We start from the raw sequence: 21236 nt of genomic DNA on the forward strand, positions 1-21236 counted from the left end.
AATAATAATTGCTTTCATTAATTGAACATTTATGTGCTAGGCACAGGGCTAGGTGTTTACATAAATTAGTCATCAAAATAATCCTCCATGATAAACACAATAGTTAACTAATACTTAATGTTTATGTACCTATTAGTATTACAAAACAAATTTTCATATAATGTCCCTTCTGATCTACATAAAAGTCATATAAGGTAGGTAATAATTTACTCTAGTTTTGAGGTTAAAAGATGTGCCCAAGTCATACAGGTAATAAATGGCTCAAATGGTAAAGAATCCAGCTGTAATGCAGGAGACCCAGGCTCTATCCCTGGGTTGGGAAGATCCCCTGGAGGAGGAAATGGCAACCCACTCCAATATTCTTGCCTCGGAAATCCCATGGACAGAGGAGCCTTGTGGCCTATAGTCCATAGGGTCACAAAGAATTCGACATGACTGAGCACACATGCATAGTCCTTAAAATCAGGTCTTCTGATTCTGTTAACTTTGTATCACACTCCACTATCTTTCAGAGATATTTATACATGGTACAATATTATTCACTTGGAAGATTTAAAATAACCAGAGCCTGAGCCACAGGCAGGGAGATTTTAAGCTTGCCCTTGAAATATGGGAGCACAGATGTTGTCATAGAACATTGCAGGCAGTAGGAATGGCTGTCAGAGAAGAAAAAAAGGTTGCAAAGTGTGAGGTGTTTTTGATGATTAGCTGCTCAGGTGTGTGACAGGTACTTTACCAAACTGTAAAGGCAGTGTGTAAACATTAGTGGTTATTATTATGGGGTTCATGATTATTTTCTATTGGAGTGTGCCAATTTGGATTCCTGACACATGTTGTGTTTTGTTTGGATGAAAGGAGAAATCTTGAAACTGTTCAAGCAACTGGAACACACATCATACACACAGATATTTGGGAAGACTGGACCCCTGCCATTCCTATTTTTATATGTTGAAATCTCTAACTGTCTAATCGTGGTGGTACAGAGTTCACTCCCTTAGCAGCCAAGATTGATTTTTCCTTTGAGCAGACATGCTTCACAGAAGTACCCTTTCCCGTTACATTTTGAAAGTCATCAGACATGCTGTTATAAATGATCACGGAAGATTACTGGAGATGCTGCAAAATAATAGTGAACCAAGTAGCATCTGTAATTTCCAAGGATGGCTCGCAATCATCACTCAAAATGAACCCTATCTGAGTGCAGGGCTGAACTTTCTCCTTTCCTCCCTCTCTCTTCCTTTTACTACTTTATAACATAGCTGAAATGGATACTGCTCCTCATGAATTTTTATGCAAAATATTAAGTTGCCAGCCATTGCTGTGCAGACAAACTCTGCTTGGGAAGATGAGAGTTAGCCTGCACAGTTCAGTGGCTGACATCCTTAGATAAAAAAGGCTCCATGTCAAACTGGCCAGCTGAGAGTGAGAGTTCATGCTGGTAGCTGACCCATAAAGGGTTTGGGATGCCTCTTGGTTCAGACTCTCATGTAGGCTGAAAGGAAAATGATTCCATATTTGTTGACAGAATTGCCACCTGCTCAAGGTACCTGTTTTCTTAAGACATCTTATGTGTCTCAGTCTCTCATACGGATAAACCATGAGAAAACAAGGTTCACCAAACCGGCAGCTGCTGATGCCCCCTTCCCAATTCCTTCTGTGCTCAGATGCAATTGTTCCCAAGACCTATAGATTCTCTTTCATTACTGTCTGTCCCTACTGCTACTGCCCAGCTCAGCCTCTTTTTTTATTCTCAACTAGACCATTGTAACTGCTTTTGACATTATTCCCTTCCTATTGTCTCTTCCCCTTTCCTCTAACTCTTTCAGATTCCAGAATGATTTTTCCACCTCTCAGATCTTGTTGGTGGCTCTTTTGTTGTAAAATCTCTGATGGCTCCCACCTTGCCTAAAGGTGAAAATCCAAGCGTGGCAACAATGGCTTTTCTCGACCTTGCCACCAACCTCTGCCAATCAATGTTCATTACTTTCCTGAATTACCACTGTTTCTCACATGTGGCATGTAATGTCCTGTGCCTTTCCTTATGCACTTTCTGAAGCTTTCCCTGATTTCAACCCCTCTTTCCTTCCGAGGGGGGAAATAAAAGATTTTTTTCCTTCCTCTTTGTCTTCAAAGTTAGAGAAAGTGCTTGCTTTAAAGAATTTAATCCATGCAAAAATTATAGAGGGCTTCATAGATACCAATGAGGGTGCCCCTGGTGGCTCAGATGGAAAAAAAAAAAATCTGCCTGCAGTGCAGGAGACCTGGGTTCGATTCCTGGGTCAGGAAGATCCTCTGGAGAAGGGGATGGCTACCTACCCCAGTATTCCTGCCTGGAGAATTCCATGAACATAGCCTGGCAGGCTACAGTCCACGGGGTTGCAAACAGTCGGACACAACTAAGAAGCTACACTTTCACTTTCACTCATAGACAGCAGACACTGTTTTGTACTTGAGGCTGAGATATGTTATTCTTCAGTTGGGCAGTTGGGAGATGAATTTAGGAAAAGATAGTCATAACCCAGTGATATAAAGATTATAGGACAGAGTGCTCAAATAGAGACCAGAAGGAGACCTTTCTAGACATCTTATCTAAGGTTACCCACCTTTATATAGTCAATTCTGTGCTATTACATTACCCAGTGTCATTTTTCCAGTGGCATTTGCTCTCTGAGCTTATCTTATTTATTCTGTTTGTTTCTTTGTTTATTTGTCTCCACTGGGATGCAAGCTCCATGAGAGGAGGTCCTTTGATTCATCACTCTTATAATACTGTGTTTAGAACAGAGCTTGGCATAAAGCAGGTGCTTAAGAAATATTTATTGATGGAATAAATGTGGCTGGAGAAGGCTTCCTGCACCTTTTCCTCTGTGCTCTTCCTTTTTATCTTTCTTTTAGATTAACTGAGAATGGCCTGAACCCATTCTAACTGCCTCCATTGAGTCATTTTAACTGTGATGTGTTTGATGTGAAGTGTAAGTTTCATTTCATTCTGGGGATTTTTCTGACCATCTGTTACTCTTAGTCATATATTCATTTGTAAGTCTGTTTATTACCTTTATCACAAATGTGTTAACCAAAAGGCTAGATGTAGGAAAAGGAAGATGAATGAGATCAAGTCCCTCAATTAACTGATTACACTGGATTAAGCAGATACTATACTATATTGAAAGAGTGTTTTTAATGGTAGTAAACTGAAAGGTTTTGATGAAGGCCCAAATTTCTTTCATTGCACCTCAGGCAATGTCATTGATAATCACACTACAGGCTCTATCTTTTAGATGTCTTTCATTTTCTTAAATTTTCTCAAATATGCAAATCACTAGATATTTATGAACAGCTATTTTCAGCTCTATGCATGGATATGGGGTGCAAACAGGAATGATAGACACCTTGGTTCTAAGAAACAATCAGGTAGACTCTTTCCAAAATGAATTTGAAGCAGTAGCAAAATCCTGGTGTTAAGGAGGTGAAACGACTATGTTAAACATGGTCAGTCAGATACAGGCTGTCGTCACATTTGATTTGGGCTTCCCTGGTAGCCCAGCTGGTAAAGAATCCTCCTGTAATGCAGGAGACCCCGGTTCAATTCCTGGGTCAGGAAGATCTTCTGGAGAAGGGATTGGCTACCCACTCCAGTATTCTGGCCTGGAGAATTTCATGGACTGTTTAGTTCATGGGGTCATTAAGAGTCAGACTTAACTGAGTGACTTTCACTTTCTGCAAAGGAAAAATGGTAACCAGGTTAGATTACAGAGGTTCTCAATGTGAGAATGCTGTGATTCTTAGTGGATGCTGTATTTTCTTTAGTTTGAATTCTTAAGAAAAGTTTACAATTAAAACCCAACATTGGAGACATCAGATGATTTAACACACAGTGTCTACACGGTAGTTTTTATAAGCATGATTAAATCTAAAAACTTGCATTTCTTGAGCCAGGGATAGCTGTAAATATGTGTATGTCCATTGCTTTTGGAGAAGGGAATGGCAACCCACTCCAGTACTCTTGCCTGGAAAATCCCAGGGACAGAGGAGCCTGGTGGGCTGCCGTCTATGGGGTCGCGCAGAGTTGGACACGACTGAAGCAACTTAGCAGCAGCAGCAGCCATTGCTTTTAATTCTCACTTTACATGATGGATGCTGTTAGTATTCCCACTTTACCGGTGGAGGAATGGAAGCCTAAGAAGTTAAATAACTTGTCAAGGACACACTACCAGTAGAGTCAGTAATAACACTTAGGCAGCCTGACCTAGGGAGCATGTGACTTTAACTCCTCCTCTGACAAATACAGCAAGAAATATAATATTTCTGATATGATCCCTCCATGGAAACAGTGGTCATATGATTAAAGGGCAACTCAGGACAAGTATGTGATTGTTTCATGCATGGTTTCATGACCTTGTGGTAAATGCCTAAAGGAATGGTTTTAGTGTGAGTATCTTCCCCAGATACTTAGGAACTTCTGTCAGAGGCCAGACTGCAGGCATTATGAGACTGATACTGTGTGATGAGGCTTCATGTATTTGGCTGAAGACAAGTCTTTGTATCTGGGAAGTTAAAGGAGTAGATGGTGGGGTTGATATGTCTGATATGAAGGCCAAGAACCCCAATATGTGGTTTGATGACAAACCACTTCCTTTCCACATGGAGCGAGGCCATGGGGGAACCTGCAGACAAAAACCATGATTTTTCCTAGAATCAGCTTTTGATTAATTCTAGCACTTGGATTCAAGCTTTGACTGTCTAAAACCCCTAGAAAGATTTCTCTTTCTGCTTCTTGGTGAAAAAATTGTCAAGGTCGCACATCTTGGTTTTGTCCAAATTGAAGAGAACATAGCTGAAAGAATATGATGAAAAAATACAATTGATTTAAAAAAAAATGGCTTGGGCCCAATTTTATACATTTTCTGGCCTTTTAAAAAATATTACAGGTGAACTTTACAACGAATGCTCTGAACTAACAAGTCCTCTAAATGACTCTATAATGAGAAAACTCTTTTGTATGAATTTGTGAGGTTCACTGTCAACTCAGATCAATAAATCTTGCACCAGTTGATTCTTTTAAAAATGCAATTTATTGGAGGGGGGAAAGACTATGTGGATTGAATTGCTTGTTTCAGCTTTGAAAGATAAAATACAGATTCAACAGCAATGAGACTAAAGTATCTCTCCATGCCGCCTAACCCCCTCCATCTCTCACCTACTCCCACTCCTGGCTTTCTTTTTTTAGTGCTGTATCTGCAATCATCCTGGCTGGGACTGCTGCAGAATCATCAAGAAGTGGTGCTTTGAAAAAATTCAGAAAAGAGGTAGGATACTGCTTGGGTAGTGGACATAGAATTCCAACAGCAGCTTTGCTCATGAATTGCTTTCATACCTTCTATTTGATCTGCAACTCAGGAGAACACTGATCTCAGGTGTGGTGGGCTCCATCATCAGCTCCAGGGTCTCTCTCATCTTAGGCAGAACTGACCTACCATCTGTTAGAAATATTTTGAAAGGTTTAGTTTTTTAGGAGTTTGTATTCCTTCTACTAGAGCAGACTTACAGATGAATTTTGGAATCTGAGTGCCTGGTTTCAAATCCTAGCTCTATTTACTTAGACCTTGGGAAAATTTCTTATGCTCTGAGGCCTCCATTTCTCTATCAGTAAAATAGGAATAATAACAGTGCCTATCCTCATGGGATTAATTAAGTTGCAAAGTGCTTATGTGTAGATTACAGTGCTTTGATCATGTGATTATGCAATGCAATTAATATTCCTTATATAAATGTGTCTGTGTGTGTTAGAGAGGGAGAGAGACTCTAATTGTCTTCAGAATAAGAATTGTATCTTTTCCTTCTCTGAATCCAGAATTTGTATAGGCTCTAGCACATGGTGGGTGCTCAGTAAATGTTAATCAAATTAATGGTAATAATGAAACCTGGTAATAATGACTCTGTGAATTTTTTGGAGTCAACTCCCAAATTGTCTCCTTTTCAGTTTGAAAAGGAGACACTGCTATGAATTCAGTGTGGGATGGTTTTCATATCTAGAACAGGGAGTTGCATGTTGAGGTCTTCAGAGCTGTGAAATTGTTTGTTCCCTTAACTTACTCTCCTCTTTGCTCTGGTTTATTTGAATAACCAGAGGTCAAGCACTATCAGTATGCAGGCCATTGGCCTGTATACTTTCTATGAAGCCATCAGACCCAGAAGTCCTTGGCCAAGCAGTTGGCTGAATCTAAGTGGAGAACCTGAGTAAAAAGGATTTAAAAGGTATTATCACGGGTTATAAGATCTTCACTCTAGTGTTTGTTCTGTCTTCTTTTGACTGTATAACCTTGGGTAAGTGACCTAACCTCTCTAGGCTTGCTTTCTAAGTAGGCACGGGGACCTTTACTCTGCTTCTCACTCAGAGTGGTGGTGAGGTTCCAAGATGATCAAGTGCTTTGTCAACTGTCACATGACCAGAGTTGTCAGCATGCTACCTTGGTTTGGTGATTAGAACTCAGTGGTTCACTAGCTTTGAGATTTCACAGGGGTACAGAGAACTCTCAGATAAAGTCAGTAGACATTTCCTTAGAGAAGTCAGATCATGTTATAAGTTAATTTATAGATGGGAAGGGATTGTGAATTACAGGCCATTAAGAGCTCTGGACTCCAACTGTCTGTCCAGTAACAGGTAGGTATTACTCACTTTGGGCTCCCCCGGTGGTTCATTGGGAAAGAACCTGTCTGCCAATGCAGGAGACTTGGGTTCAATCTCTGAGTCAAGAAGATCTCCTGAAGCAGGAAACAACCCACTCCAGGATTCTTGCCTGGGAAATCCCTTGGACAGAGGAGCCTGGTGGGCTATAGTCCATGGGGTCTCAAAAGAGTTGGATACAACTTAGAGGCTAAACAACATTATTCATCTTGCTTTTCCCATGAGAAAACTGGGAGCCAAAGAATTTACATGACTTGTCCAAGGTCACACTGCTTTTAAGAAAATATAGTTGAGATTCAAACCCAGATCTATCTTAACCACATCTCTCGATTGCTTCCCAAAATAGAGATGATGGAAGCATAAATGCTGTTAAATTTACATAACATCTGATAATCTTTTATCTGTATGTGGGAGCATTGTTTGAAATATAAAAGAAAACAAATACTTTTGCACTTTTGTGTTCCTTCATTTTTGACAACAGTCACCCTCCTACACAGAGTCTTATTCTGGCTCTTTGTCAATTACATGAATACACTGATAGCAACATGTCACATTCAGAGGGCAGAGGGGAGAGTTCTCACTTCCTCTTTGAGGTTTCTTTTCTCCCTGCCAAGGAGAAGCACCTGGCCTGTTGCCAACAGAATGAGCAAACAGTAGTCAGGGGAACTGGAGCCCAAGAGAGGCAAGAAGGTGATACAGAAACAAAGTGAATGCCGGGCTATTAGCCCAATAAAACACATACTGAGAGAATGAAACAAGACATCATTCACTTAAGTTCTGTCCATTCTTGCTCCAAATTCTTGAATTCTGTCCACCTCTATCTTTCTCATTGCTATTTTCCTTTAACAGGCTCCCATCTTCTGGAACCCTGATTGCTACAGGAGCCTCCTAATGGTCTCCCCTAATTCCTTCTTACGTTATACCCCATTCAGTCCATTCTCCACATCCTGGTCAAGATGGTCTTCCTAAAATGTATATCTGTTTACTCCACTGCTGACGCAGTCAGTGTTCCTTGATGTTCTTAGGGTGAAATCCAAACTCCTTAAGCATCTCTACAAATGCCTCCGTATTCCTATGCTTCTAGACTCATTCCTTGCCCTTTCTTCTCTAAGGTTTTCCAGAACTAGAACTCTTGGGACATTAAATGCATTTAAGCCCTTGGAATTTACCACATTTTTTCTTCCTTCTTGGCAGAAGCGTGTGCTCTTCCTTTTGCCTCTTTCAAGGTTCCTGTCTTCTTCATATGACTTGCTACTACTTATTTTATGAAATATCTGCTTATCAGTGCCTTTCTCTGAGAAGATCCAGTCGACTCCTCTGGCTTTCCTAAGAGTTGGCCTACAGGAAAGGTTAATGATGGTGATGTCAGAGATCAGAGCTAGAGATAATGTACAAAAAGCTATCAAGAACAGAGTTCAGCTAAATTCAAGGAGGACATTTCCAGTAGTTTAGGTGTGCAGTGGTTGAGTGGGAGAGCACCTTCCCATCCACTGGGAGTGAGCAGTACAGGATGGACAGCACCTTGGAAGGTTGAGAGCAGAACATTCTGAACTGGGACACTGGCCTGTGGGAAAGGAAAAGAAAATGAGATGAGTTTTCACTGCCCCAAGGCTTTATGGGTTTAAGCTCTGTCATCACATCAAGTAAGCAAGCAATTTTCTCTTTGGTTAATGTTTGGGATTAAGCAAAATTGATGCTTTTCTTTTCCTTCCTTCTTTTGATTTGGAATCTAAACAACTTCACTGAGAACCACTACTAGCCTTATTGTAGATAAGGAACAGAGAGTTTAATATTCACCGGCATAAAAAAAAAAAAAAAAAGAAAAGAAAAGAAATGGGCCCAAAGCAAAGATTCCAAGCCCTGTACCCCTTATGGTATTTGTGTGCCTCTGTATATAACAGACAGATGGTAAAGCATCTACCCGCAATGTGGGAGACCCGGGTTCGGTCCCTGGGTTGGGAAGATGCCCTGGAGAAGCAAATGGCAACCGACTCCAGTACTCTTGCCTAGAAAATTCCATGGATGGAGGATCCTGGTGGGCTACAGTCCATGGGGTCACAAAGAGTCAGACACTACTGAGCGAATTCACGACTTCACGATATATAATAGAAAGAGCTTTGTCCCACTTTTTTCCTTTAAGCAGGAGAGCGTGGCTAAGTAAAAGTGAGAATCTTGGGTGGAAGGACCCTTTCAGAGAGGGAATTACACAGTCTGCTGTTCACATAGCTCAGAGTGGATTGGGGATTTTCTGTCAGCTGCCCCTGGTCTGGATGAATTTTTCTAGATATGCCGCTCTGTCAACACCTGGAGGCAACAGGAGGGAGGGAAGGAAGGATGCTGATACTTAGACAGGGGAGCTGTTGGGTCAGCATTCTCAATACATTCTTTCCCTTGAGAGAGACGTAGAAACTCTAGAATACCTAGCACACAGGTTGGACCCACCGGTGCTAGTTGCCCTAGAGCACAGAGCTTCCTTAACAATTCTATAAATGTCTGTTGAGCACCTACAAGTATTTTCTAGGTGAGAGCTGTGTAGTGAACAACACAGAGTCCCCATCCCCAGTGTTCTAGTGGGAGATGTTGAACAAGGAATCAAATCCAAAGCACATTGGATTTTCAGGTGATGACAGATGCTTTGGAGGGTAAAGGGTTGGTTATGCTGCAGTAACAAAGAAGCTCTAAATGTCAGTGGCTTACAATAAGCAAGCTATTCCTTGCTTCTGCACCATATCTGTCTTAGGTTAGTTGCACCTCTGATCCATGGTTTGGGATCCAGATTAACAGAGAGGCCTTAATCTGGAGCACTTCCGGTCATGGTGGCAGAGAGGAAAGAGATGTAATAAACCACAGGCTGGCTCTGAAAGCTCCTTCCTGGAAGTGATACATATCACTTCTGTCCACAGTACATTAATCAAAGCAAATTAAATGGCCATGTCTACCTTATTATGTGCCCACTGAGTGAGCCACCATGGGGAGTGAGCCACAATGGGGAGTGAAACAGGGGTATTGGGTGGATGGCAATACAGTGTAACACAGAGCACACATTCAACCTGGCTGAGAATCTGGGAAGTGCTCTCTGAATGAAGTGAGGCAGTTATCCATTTGGGCAAAGCCTGTTCTAGGCAAAGGGAAAGGAAGCACAAAGGGTGTGAAGGAGGCATGTGAGTGACATGTTTCAGGAACAGCACAATGCCAAAACCTTTGACTGTGTGGATAACAACAGACTGTGGAAAATTCTGAAAGAGATGGGAATACCAGACCACCTGACCTGCCTCTTGAGAAACCTATATGCGAGTCAGGAAGCAACAGTTAGAACCAGACATGGAACAACAGACTGGTTCCAAATAGGAAAGGAGTATGTCAAGGCTGTATATTGTCACCCTCCTTATTTAACTTCTATACAGAGTACATCATGAGAAGTGCTGGGCTGGAAGAAGCACAAGCTGGACTCAAGATTGCCGGGAGAAATATCAATAACCTCAGATATGCAGATGACACCACCCTTATGTCAGAAAGTGAAGAAGTACTAAAGAGCCTCTTGATGAAAATGAAAGCAGAGAGTGAAAGAGTTGGCTTAAAGCTCAGCATTCAGAAAACGAAGATCATGGCATCTGGTCCCATCATTTCATGGCAAATAGATGGAGAAACAATGGAAACAGTGGCAGACTTTATTTTTCTGGGCTCCAGAATCAGTGCAGATGGTGATTGCAGCCATGAAATTAAAAGATGCTTACTCCTTAGAAGGAAAGTTATAACCAACCTAGACAGCATATTAAAAAGCAGAGACATTACTTTGTCCACAAAGATCTGTCTAGTCAAGGCTGTGGTTTTTTCAGTGGTCATGTATGGATGTAAGAGTTGGACTATAAAGAAAACTGAGTGCTGAAGAATTGATGCTTTTGAACTGTGGTGTTGGAGAAGACTCTTGAGAGTCCCTTGGGCTGCAAGGAAATCCAACCAGTCCATCCTAAAGGAGTTAAGTTCTGGGTGTTCATTGGAAGGAGTGATGTTGAAGCTGAAACTCCAATATTTTGGCCACCTGATGTGAAGAGCGGACTCATTTGAAAAGACCCTGATGCTGGGAAAGATTGAGGGCAGGAGGAGAAGGGGACGACAGAGGATGAGATGGTTGGATGGCATCACTGACTCAATGTACATGGGTTTGGGTGGACTCTGGGAGTTGGTAATGGACAGGGAGGCCTGGAGTGCTGCAGTTCATGGGATCACAAAGAGTCGGACATGACTGAGCAACTGAACTGAACTGAAGAAGGCAATTTGTGGCAGAGAGCATGAGGGGAGGGATAGGAATGAGACCAAGGATCTAGGCAGGGACATAGTCACCAGGGCAAGACAGAGTCGCTGTCACCATCCAGTGGGTATCTGTTGAGTCCCCACCATATGCCAGGCACTCATCTTGGCTCTGGGGCCAGATCAGTGAATAATACAGACAAAAACAGACCTTTCCCTTTTAGTGGTGCACAAGAGACCATTAACAATAACTCTAGAGACTTTCCTGGTAGCCCAGTGGCTAAGACTCTACCCTTCCAATGCAGAGGGCCTAGGTTGGATCCCTGGTCAGGGAACTAGATCCTCATGCTGCAACTAAGGGTTTGCATGCCACAATGAAAGATCCTGCATGCTGCAACAAAGATCGAAGATTGTACATGGTGCAGCTAAGAGCAGTGCAACAGAATAGATAAATAATTTAAAAAAACGGTAACTGTAATATGTAAATTATGTAATGTCTTAGATGTTGATACATGCTGTTAAAAAAAAAATCAGAGTAAGATCAGAAAAAAATAGACCAGAAGTAGAGGGATGGTAGGCTACAATTGAAAACATGGCGGTCGGTATAAGAATCATTTAAAAAACTACATTTGAACAAAAAATTAAAGGCAGTGGAAGCATTAGTTATGCATATTTTCTGGTCAAGAAGACCAAAAATTTAGAGTTTAGTCCAAGTAAGGTGGGAAACCCTTGAAGTGCTTTGTGTCAAGGAGGTGTCATGATATGACATATATTTGAAAAGCATCCCCGTGGCTGCCATGTGGGGAGCAACTGGCCAATGTAGCAAAGGTGAGGATGGCTCAGAGGTATCAGCGAAGACCACTGAGGAGGCTGTTGTCTTCTATTTGTTCACAGGAGAGATGGAGACTAGAACTAGGGTGTGGGTGCAGAGGTGGCTGTGTGAGAAGTGGTCAGTGTTTTGCTTCTTGTTTTTTAAGTTGAGTAAATACAGTTCAGCATATGGACCAGAAGGTCTGAGCAGTGTTCTCATTTACTGACTTGGAAAAGGCCAAAGAGGATCAGATAAGGGTCTCCTTGCAAGACGCAGGATGCTGGAGTGAATGGGGATCAATAGTTCTCTTTTGGGTACATTCATATTGAGAAGCCTATTAGATATCCAGGTAGGAATTTGGAGGTACTTATTAGTCAACACACAGAACCTAGGGAGAGATTGGGGCTGGAGAATCACTTTTAGACACCATGCAGGATAGATGACATTTAATTGTGGAACTGGAAGAATGTGCCTTAGACATGTGTATAAAAAGAGAAGAAACCAGAGCTGAGGACAGAGTCCTTGAGGATCCCAACATTTGGAGAGTAGAATGAGAAAGAATAGCAAAGAAGCCTCAGAAGGAAGAGTCTGTGAAACAGGAGAAAAGTCTAAGAAACCAATGAACAAACCATCAACAAAAATGAAACAAAACAGGATGTGCACTGTTTCTGGAAGATGAGAGATAAGTATTTCAAGAGGGAGAAGGAAATTAACTCTGCCAAATGCTATTGAGATGTCAAGTATGCTTGAGACTAAAAGTCATCTATTGTCTTCATCCAGGTGGAGGGCACTGGTGGCCCTTATAGGACAATTTGTTTGGAGTGGTGGAGAGAAGAGCTTGATTGGAGTATTTTCATTAAAGAATAGAAGGGAGAGAAATAGAAACAGTGAGCACAGGCTGTCCTTCTTAGAATGATGTGTGAGTGACTACAAAGAGCTGTGGGTCAAGGGAGGTTTTCTTTTATTTTTGTCTGTTTCATTTTCATTTGGTTTTACCTTTGTTAAAGTGGGAGATACTGTATCATCATTGTGTGCCATGCAGGTCAGAGCCTGTAGCCACTTATCCATTAAGTCAACCATTGTGGCTTGATTTTGTTCCCTTCTTAAAGCCATCAAGTCATGTAACAATAGAGGCAGAAGTTGCACTTGGAGCCCGTCTCTCTCAGATCATTCTGATTCATCCAGCCTTCTCTGGTACCAGCACTATGAGAGCCTTCTCTTAAGTAACATTATTTGGCACTCCTCAGTCCACTCAGGAGATCAGTCCTGGGTGTTCATTGATAGGACTGATATTGAAGCGGAAACTCCAATACTTTGGCCACATAATGCGAAGAACTGACTCATTTGAAAAGACCCTGATTCTGGGAAGGATTGAGGGCAGAAGGAGAAGGGGCGACAGAGGATGAGATGGTTGGATGGTATCAGCAACTCAGTGGACATGGGTTTGGGTGAACTCCAGGAGTTGGTGATGGACAGGGAGGCCTGGCATGCTGCGGTTCATGGGGTCGCAAAGAGTCGGACACGACTGAGCAACTGAACTGAACTGAGTCTGCTCAGTATTTGGTGGCACTGACTTATGAATTTTAATTCCTTCCTGTTTAATACTATTTTGCTTAGGTCTGCATTCTGTTATACTAGGGAGTCCACATCAGGTCTTAGGGACCAATGGTCAGCATACAGGAACTATGTCTTTCTTTGCATCAGACCTGCCTGAAGATTGTTTTCTATGGCTGTCATGCTATCGCTTCCTTTAAGAAGTTCAAAGAGTTGTTAAGGTGCTTTTTGAAAGCAGAACTGAAGGGGATTTCATTTTAGTTTCATGAGTTTGCTTTGCTCTGGCCTCTCCCAGTTTGGGGCCACCTGCAGTTATGAAACACATCCGGAGGGCTATAAACTTAGCATCTAGGCCCAGCCTACAACCAGTTAGCCAGCATGAGCCTGGCACTCATTTCTCTGGTTCCTCTGCCTCTTAGGTGTGTCTTCCCATCTTAACAATAGAATCTGTGGATTCCTGGTGGTCTGTACCTGCAAATCAGTTTTCATGTAGCAACTTCATATTTCAATTTTGGTCATTTTGAGCCAAGGCTAGGAATTTTATCAGCTTTGCATAAAACAAGGAATTGTATCACTTCTCTCAGCCTGTCCCGAGGACTTTGGTGGTTGTCCAGAGCATTCTGGCTGTCTGTGTTAAGAAGAATGCTTTTCCTGAAAGCCTCTGGCATGTGTCCACACTCTCCACTGCTCCCAAAGTTCAGCCAGCCTTTTTTCTTGGGAAAATGATCAAGGCCTTGCCAAGATTATTTAGACTACGCTTTGGTTGAGAAGTTTTATATTTGTCCACCTAGCAAAGGTTTGTGGCCTCCAGGGAGACCTTGTAATTTTACTGGAACATGAAGGAAGAGAATACAATAGAGTTTTTGGAATCTTCGTCTGGAATCTTCTTTTGCTAACTGCTCTAAGAATCTTCCACTTTTCTTTTGACTCCCCAAGAACACATGGGATGAAGTGAAAACAGCTTAAGACTTGCATATAGGCAAGTAGACTTGGATTAAGATCAAAGTTTATAGCACTATTTATTGACCCTATTACTTTGGACACAATTTCAGTCTCAGTCTTTTCCTCTGTAAAATAAGGATGATAAGACCTATGCCATTGAATTTTAGAATGGCATTAATAATAATGCATCAAGTGTTCAGTATACATGGTAGCTATAATATTGATATCATTAATATAGGTAATAACAATAATAGACCAGAACATATTCTGTATACTGTACTAGGCTGTAGGTAAACAACAGTGAATAAGAAATAATCTTTTCACTCTCAAATATCCCCTGATCCAGTGGGACACATAAAGGAATAATTTTAATACAACACAGCAAATGGAATGGTAGATTAAGTGCAAAGTCTTAAACAAACCACAAAGAAAAAATGATTGATTCTGTCTATGGAGTATGGGAGAGGTGCCACCTGTACTTGGGTTTTATAAAGAATCAAGAACATTTTGATAAGTAAGTATATTACAAACAAAGGGATGAAGACATAAAAAAAAATAATCTGGCCTTTGAAATGATGAGTGGGTGAAATCCACTTTCTAGTAGGGTAATAATGGTAGTTGCCTAAAGCCAAATCTCTGCATATTGCCTCCAAAAATCATACATGTCAATAAGGGCAAATAAAATTAGCTGTAATCCATACCTACAGCGTACCCAAAGACATAGAGTGCTACAGATCCGTTTTTGTGCAAGTAGAGCCTGGGTTTGTTGTGTTCAGTCGCTGAGTCGTATCTGACTCTTTGCAACCTCATGAACTATATAGCACACCAAGCTTCCCTGTCCTTCATGATCTCCTGGAGTTTGCTCAAATTCTTGTCCCCTGAGTTGGTGATGTTATCTAACTATCTCAGCCTCTACTGCCGCCTTCTCCTTTTGCCTTCAATCTTTCCCAGCACCAGGGTCTTTGCCAATAAGTCAATCAAGTGGCCAAAGTATGGTAGGCAGAATATTTACACCCCTTCGACACTGCCCACCAAGATCTCCACATCCTAATCTATGGAAACTGTGAATATTTTACTTATATGGCAAAGAGGAATTCAAATTTCAGGGAAAATTATAGTGGCTAATCAGGTGATCTTGAGATGGGGAGATTATCTTGGATTATCCAGATGGGCTCAATATGAAAACTGGCAGAAGGAGAAAGAAGGGAAGCACTTGGAGAGATGAGACTATGAGACGGACTCAGCAAGACCTTGTTGACTTTAAAGATGGAGGAGCATGGCCACTCATTAAGGAATGTGGATGATCTCTAGGATCAGGAATAAGCAGGAAAATATATTCTTCCCTAGAGCCTCAGAAGGACCTCTGTCCTGTCACCTCCTTGAATCTAGCCCGTTGAGAACCACTTTGGACTTCAGCCTCAAGAACAACATGATACTAAAGTTGTGTTGTTCTTAAGCTGCCAAGTTCCTGGCTATTTGTTACAGAAGCTTGGGGAAACTACTACATAGGGAAGTAAATATTCCAGTGCCTAGGGACGCTCTGAAGTCTGTGCTGGAGAAGAGTTTTGTAGAGATTTCCTAAAAAAGAAGGAAGAATGGGGGAGAGATAATACTAACATTGGTGGAATCAAATAAAATCACCCTTATAAAGAAGGAGACCTCCCCTTAGTGGGGAAATACTGAAAGTGGTTCTGAGACATCCATTGGAGCACTGATTTCTAGCGACTCAAAACAGAGAGAGTTTAAAGTATGTAGACTAAGAGTAGCGGTTTGAGAAGCCACTGCTTTGGAGGAAAAGGAAGCTGATTTGAAGGGAGTAGCTATCTTTGGAACCCTGGTGCTAAATGGAAAGCAGAAAGTAAGCTGTGCAAATAAAGCATATTTCAGAAACAAAGGATAATCATAAAATTAGAAGACACATCAGCCCTTATCTGCAGCCTCCATCCAAATGAAACCTTTGTTTAAGGACTGAGTAAAGGAATTGACTTCACATAGCAATAGAAGAGGGTACTCTTGAACTAGGAAACCTGATAAGTCATTTAAACCCATCACTTCTGCTTACATAACAAGTTATTGCTGGTCAGAAAACTATAAGACATTGAAAACTGAATAGATAATGATATCTACTGAATAGATAATAATATCTTGAGAAGAAAACAAAGCAAAAAAATTTCCCTTCAGCTCAATAATGAAGCCTAGGAAAACTATAGCATATTACTCCAACTGGACTTGAATATCCTCAATCAAGTAGACAGGAAAAACTTTCTAAAAAAAAAAAAAACCCCACAAGAATTTAGAATTGCAATAGACAGAACATCCAATAAGATTGGATATTAGTGTTGAATACAGTCAAAAGGAATGTGGAAGAAAAGGCAAAATCATCTCAGAAATGAAGATAAAATGCAAGGTGCTTAAGGAGAATAGACTCAACTGAAAATACAGTAAGAGGAGTTGGGAAATGGAAAGAAAATAGCTAGGAGAAAAATAACAAAATAATGGAAGGTTGAAATGTTGAAAGAAGAAGTGATAACTCAGCTGGTAAAGAATCCACCTGCAATGTGGGAGACCTGGGTTTGACCCCTGGGTTGGGAAGATCCCCTAGAGAAAGGAACGACTACCCACTCCAGTACTCTGGCCTGGAGAATTCCATGGACTGTATAGTCCATAGGGTCGCAAAGAGTCAGACACAACTGAGTGACTTTCACTTTCATAGCAAAGAAGATCCCAAATATCTAGAATTGGAGTTTCTGAAGAATTAAAATGTGATAATGGAAGAGAACTAGTATTTAAAATTATAATCAAAGAAGAATTTCTGGAAAAAAGACCTAAATCTACATATTGAAAGAGTTCACCATAAATACTTGGAATAATTGACCCAGAACAAGCCATTCTAAATCAAAGTCTTTAACAATAAATTGCAAAATAGCATGTGGACTTCCAGTAAAAAGACAAAGTCACTAAAAAAAGAAAATAGGGCATCAGAATTTTCAACAGCAAAATACAAAGACAGACAGTAGTGGAGTGCTATTTTCAAGGGGCTTAAGGAAATAAAATGCTAGTGAAGGATTTTCTATTCAGCCAGCTTGTACTTAAAAATCAAGAATGAGGAAAAATAGTTTTACACATATAAGAATTCAGGGAACACTGCACTTCCTGATGAATCTAATAAAGGACGAACTTCCTTCAAGGATGCTATGACTCGGGAGAGTTTGGCACATTGGTCAGCATTGAATATATCTAATTGTGGATGTCACAGTTAAAAAATATAGAGAAAGGCCTAAGACCAATATAACAATATAGAAGGTATAAATTTTATACATTTTCTTTTACAAAGTGGACGTAGCATAATAAGGGGGAAGAGAGAGAAAAAAGAAAAATAAAAACTCAGTGATTGACTCATAAGTAATGTGAAAGTCAGGCTTCCTCGGTGGCTCACTGGTAAAGAATATGCCCACCAATGCAGGAAATGTGTGTTTCATCCCTGAATCGAGAAGATCCCGTGGAGAAGGCAACGGCAACTCACTCCAGTATTCTTGCCTGGGCAATCCATGGACAGAGGAGCCTGGCGGGCTACAGTCCATAGAGTTGCAAGAGTCAGGCATGACTTAGCAACTAAACAACAATGTAAAAGTCAAAGGGTATGTTTAAAGGTGAAAATCTAAATAGCAGAAACCTGAATAAGGAAACAGATTACAAGGTAATGGTAGCTGCTGCTGCTGCTAAGTCACTTGTCGTGTCCGACTCTGTGCGACCCCATAGACAGCAGCCCAGGCTCCTCTGTCCCTGGGATTCTCCAGGCAAAAACACTGGAGTGGGGTGCCATTGCCTTCTCCAGTGATGGTAGCTACTAGCACACACAAAAAATGAAACCCTCGCAAATACCAACAGAAACACCGAAAAGCTAAATAGAGGAAGGTAAAGATGGTCACATAAAGAAAAGTACATATTTTACAATACATCTCATATACTCCTTTTTATGTAAAAAAGAAGGAAAAGTTGAGAAAATTGAGAGACAAAAAATAAAATTTTTGCTAATTTCTCCTGCGCCAAACATAGTGAATGTAGACACAAGATTAAATTCAGGCTGTTTGATTTCAGATCATGGACTCAGCTTAAAGAAGATATAAGATCCTCTTGCAGAGAGATTTAATTCTGTAATGCTTATTTCTCTTAAATGCATTTATAAATTTAAATAATTACCAATAAGAACCTCTTAAGAATTCCTTGAAGTGTCATCAAATGATTATTGAATTCATCTGAAAAAAAGCCTAAAAAATCAAAGAATGATGAACAAAGTGGTCCAGTGCATCCCATATTAAAACATGGGAAAATACACAGTAATTGGAATAGTGAGGTAGTATCATGTAATTAAATGCACACAAGTCCTGAAAATATATTTGAATTAGAGAATAGAGTTAGCAAACACCATTAAAAAACCTAGTGAGACAATGTAATAGGAAATGGAAATCAATATATTATTCTGGAATGATGCTTACATTATAAATTTTGAGAGATTAAATCACAAAATTGAAGATAGTCCAATTTAACTGAGATACAATATATGTTCAAGAAAAAAAAGTAACAGTATATTATAAAAAAACATTTACAGCAACATAACAATGCTTTTATTATAGAAAGAATAAACACACCTTGAAAGAAGAATCTGAAAATTCACAAAAGATTAATATGCAAAGCTTTTGGGAATTGTTCAACCATACTAGTTTAGCAAAGAACTTATATATATATATATTGCAATAATTTGAGATGCATGAGATTACAATTACCTATATCCATTAATACTGGCATGATAAATGAATACAACCCTTTTAGGAAACAATAAGGCAAAAGTGAATGAATAATTGCAAAATGTTGATATTTTAAATTTTATTTCTGAATTTATCCTAGGGAAAAATGTGATTAAAAAAAAGATGTATACTACAATGTCACTTATACAGAAGTTTAGAAACAGTCCAAGTATTCAACAATAGAGAACTTGATATGAAAATTATAATAGACTAGACTACTATGTGATAATTATAAAGAACAATTATAGATATTCTTAATTCATAACAAATAAAAATAATAAAATTATATGCATCTGGGGAATTCAACTTTGAACATAGATAAAGGCAGGAAGGGAACAAGGAAATAAAAATGCTTTGTTTTGTTGAAATGTAAAAATTTACAGTGTCTGTTCCACTTTCATTTTTCACCATGATTATAATGTCATTGTATAATACCTTTTCTAATAATAATCACTACATTCTTTCTTTGGGCTCCACAGCTTATTTCCATTTCTATTGTAGAAATGTGCTTACCATATTTTGTTTTTTTGCTCTGTTTCTGCCTTAGAATGTAAGCTTCCTGAGAGCCTCTCTAGTGCTAGTATAATGCCTCAGTTCAGTTTAGTCGCTCAGTCATGTCTGACTCTTTGCGACCCCATGAATCGCAGCATGCCAAGCCTCCCTGTCCATCACCAACTCCCGGAGTTCACTCAGACTCACGTCCATCGAGTCAGTGATGCCATCCAGCCATCTCATCCTCTGTCGTCCCCTTCTCCTCCTGCCCCCAATCTCTCCCAGCATCAGAGTCTTTTCCAATGAGTCAACTCTTCGCATGAGGTGGCCAGAGTACTGCAGTTTCAGCTTTAGCATCATTCCTTCCAAAGAAATACCAGGGCTGATCTCCTTCAGAATGGACTGGTTGGATATCTTTGCAGTCCAAGGGACTCTCAAGAGTCTTCTCCAACACCACAGTTCAAAAGCATCAATTCTTCGATGCTCAGCCTTCTTCACAGTCCAACTCTCACATCCATACATGACTACAGGAAAAACCATAGCCTTGACTAGATGGCCCTTTGTTGGCAAAGTAATGTCTCTCCTTTTGAGTATGCTATCTAGGTTGGTCATAACTTTCCTTCCAAGGAGTAAGCATCTTTTAATTTCATGGCTGCAGTCACCATCTGCAGTGATTTTGGAGCCCAAAAAACTAAAGTCTGACACTGTTTCCACTGTTTCCCCATCTATTTCCCATGAAGTGATGGGACTGGATGCCATGATCTTCGCTTTCTGGATGTTGAGATTTAAGCCAACTCTTTCACTCTCTACTTTCACTTTCATCAAGAGGCTTTTGAGTTCCTCTTCACTTTCTGCCATAAGGGTGGTGTTATGTGCATATCTGAGGTTATTGATATTTCTCCCGGCAATCTTGATTCCAGCTTGTGTTTCTTCCAGTCCAGCGTTTCTCATGATGTACTCTGCATAGAAGTTAAATAAGCAGGATGACAATATACAGCCTTGACGTACTCCTTTTTCTATTTCGAACCAGTCTGTTGTTCCATGTCCAGTTCTAACTGTTGCTTCCTGACCTGCATACAGATTTCTCAAGAGGCAGGTCAGGTGGTCTGGTATTCCCACACAATACTCACACAATAGATACTCATTTACTATTCAGTGAATAAGTGGTTATAATTATACTTAATAGTAAACTAAAGTCTAGAATGTTCGAAGGAAAGAATCCCACTAAAATGAAGCAAATGAGGACTGTGTCATCCCAATCCAATCATACATTTGTGTCTTGTGCAGTACTATGAAATATTTTTTGTCCTGTTCTGTGTCATATGGTGTATAAATGTGTACACCCAAATGTGTGTACACCCAAGTGAGTCTCCAAATGTGGGGACAATTGGAGAGGATTAAAGCAGGAAAGGAAAAAGGAATCTTAGTTAATATGAATTTACTTGTGAACCATTTGAATGAAATTGGTTTGGATTTTCAACTTTCCAGAGCTTGATCACAGTTCTTCTATCTGCTAATTTGGCATCTAAAACAAATGGATCTTTCTTCCATCAGCAACACAGAAAACCCTGTGTATGGGTCTGAGTCAGGACTATGACCTCAATTAAGCCAGGCTGTGAGATGGAGTATTTGGAGGAAAAAGGATAAAGGGACACATTTTCTATCCACAGCTCTGTATTTTGTCTTTGCATCAAATTAG

General features: G+C 40.3%; 1 protein-coding gene across 27 annotated transcripts in view; it reads left to right on the forward strand.

The window, feature by feature from the left end:
• LOC147367731 (uncharacterized) overlaps positions 1-21236 on the forward strand; it is a 651563-nt gene that overhangs the window by 304378 nt on the left and 325949 nt on the right. For 20 of the 27 annotated variants that reach the window (XR_015132010.1, XR_015132012.1, XR_015132013.1 and 17 more), the window contains one exon: positions 5228-5306. The exons of 4 other annotated variants lie outside the window; for them this stretch is intronic. The gene's annotated coding sequence lies outside the window, so the exon portion shown is untranslated. Of the gene's footprint in view, positions 1-5227; positions 5307-6127; positions 6256-21236 lie in introns of all 27 variants that reach the window. 3 more of the 27 variants (XM_086315798.1, XM_086315808.1, XM_086315806.1) reach the window with 1 other exon arrangement.

This window comes from Bos grunniens, chromosome 8 (genome assembly GCF_055505025.1).
Source record: "Bos grunniens cultivar Pamir isolate PY7600 chromosome 8, Bosgru_T2T1.0, whole genome shotgun sequence".
NCBI lineage: Eukaryota > Metazoa > Chordata > Mammalia > Artiodactyla > Bovidae > Bos > Bos grunniens.